At 28.0% G+C, this 2,200-nt stretch overlaps 1 long non-coding RNA gene across 2 annotated transcripts; it reads right to left on the bottom strand.

Moving 5' to 3' along the window:
* Positions 1-1,127: 1,127 nt before the first annotated feature.
* On the bottom strand, positions 1,128-2,200 carry LOC115975640. Of its 2 annotated transcripts, XR_004088154.1 has the most exons (4): positions 2,129-2,200; positions 1,903-1,993; positions 1,447-1,523; positions 1,128-1,190 (listed from the first exon to the last, which is right to left on the bottom strand). It is a non-coding gene; the product is annotated as an uncharacterized LOC115975640 (long non-coding RNA). The 2 variants fall into 2 exon arrangements; XR_004088153.1 differs by having other exon boundaries at positions 1,161-1,523.

Below are 2,200 nucleotides of genomic sequence, written 5' to 3'. Positions count from 1 at the left end.
CATTTAATAAAGAAAAATGATAAGAAACTGTTATTCTAACTTTTATAAATTGCACTTATATCTATCACTTTCATCGAACTATTTGATTAACAGGAATACAAACAACACTTAGTGTAAGTAAAGCTAATGAAAGTCACCAAAAAGGGAAAACCATCTTGCTCACAGAGACCAATAAATTAGACAGAAATATAAAATTAAACAAACTCATATACAAACACGTATCTATGAAAAACTAAAAAATATATATAACAAATTTTCTTCTATCTTCATTTAATAAAGACAAATGATAACAAAATGTTATTCTAACTTTCATAAATTGCACTTATATCCTTTTCTATAAGCAAGCAAAAAATACATAGCTCAAGTTGTAATAACAAAATTGGAAAATTCTTAATGGAAGAAGGTAAGCTATCTATGAATTCAGCTATAGATATAATAGGCATATGAAAGCAACAATAACACCAATCAATCAATTATCCAACCTAGCACACACTATTTAGGTAGCTTCCCTAGTGAATTAGGCTACAATGAATTGCACAAATTGGCCTTGATACCAACTGTGCTTTCAGTGTTAGATGCTCAGGCCTTTTTGAGAAATTACACTGCCTCTTTTAGGTTATTTTGATGTAAATCTTTTTTTATATATAAATAATTACAATAGGATTTTATATATATATATATATATATTATTTATGTACATAGACAAATAGTTAACCCTATACTAAAAAAAAATTCAGAAATTTAGTACATAGGCAAACGAATACCATACCTTTAACCTTGATTCGAATGGAGGAAAAGACTGAAGAGAAAGGCAATAAAAAAGTAGAAATTAATCAGGAATATTAAATCTAAATAAAAGTGAATGGAAGAACAAAAATTAAGAATGAAATCTGCTTTAAAACAGCAAACGAATGTACAAAGAATTAAATCTGTTGCTGTTTGGTATTCATTGAAAGCTCCTAATTAAATTTGTTTACAGTTACAGATTTCTAAACAAATTTGATCACCAAAGCTTATCTACAAAAATAAATGAAAAAAAAAACACTAATTTCTAATCAAAACATTAACATTCAAACTCTCTCATGTTTCTAACCATATATTTGATGTGTGTTTAGAAGAGAGCATACCCAAACAACCTTCAAGGATCCTTTGTTGTTTCTTGAAATAATTAGATATCCAGTTTCTTTTTCCTACAATTAAATGCATAAGATGAATGAATGCATCAGAAATCATCAAATTTTGATTTTTTGCTTTCCAAAAGACTTAACATCATGTATGTCAAAGAATAAGCTTAACATCTGCTAGAATAGCTTAAAAAGAATAATTGCTGGAGTTTCACTACAATTCTACTATAAAACAAAACAACAGCTACAACCCAACTGAGAACATAAAATTTCTTCCTACATTTTACAATCAGAGACAGACCAAAACAAAAAAGACATGAACCTGTAGAATTTCTTCCTTTGTGTCAGATTTTGAAGGTTGGGAGGCTCTTCAATACTATCTGCACTTTCTTACAAAACCTGTAGAAGTTGCGTTACTAAAGAAGTCATTTTTTAAATGTAAAAGCAAAATTCATGATTATTTAATAGATGTTCGAACGTAAATTATAACCATAGCTAGATCAGAATGACCAAATATAACATTATTATGAATATTGATCATAATTCAGGTGTGTGTGTATATATATATATATATATATATATATTGAAAACTCATAAATTCAGGTATATAATTACAAGTTTCGAAACATATACAGGCTACAGCAAACCTCTATCAAGTAAAAAAAAGTTTTACCTGTGAATGAGATAGAAAAGAAAAAAAACTGATGAAAGTTGTGAGCATTAGAGCACCATGACCAAATCCATGATAATAAAAGGAAATTAATTATGAGATACAAACCTCCATTGACAACGAAATTGAGAAAGTGGAAAACCTTCTGCGTGGTCCATCTATATTCTGGTACTCTCAATTGTATCCGAATTAATTGAACCTTAAACCACATAATAATAATAATAATAATTAATTTTACGTAATTACCAAATTCCAATTGAAAATTAAATATTCTTCTTAAATAAATAATAAAAACCTAAGCGGTGAAATTTAAAATTAAAAAAAAAAAAGGTACCAGAGCTACGAAGTAGACGATGCCGAAGAAAGCAGCGAGGATGTGATAAAAACGAATTTCAATTCTATGAGT

The sequence above is a fragment of the Quercus lobata genome, chromosome 2, assembly GCF_001633185.2.
Source record: "Quercus lobata isolate SW786 chromosome 2, ValleyOak3.0 Primary Assembly, whole genome shotgun sequence".
NCBI lineage: Eukaryota > Viridiplantae > Streptophyta > Magnoliopsida > Fagales > Fagaceae > Quercus > Quercus lobata.
Note: the sequence above shows the minus strand (reverse complement) of the source record. Positions and strands in the feature narration are given on the sequence as shown.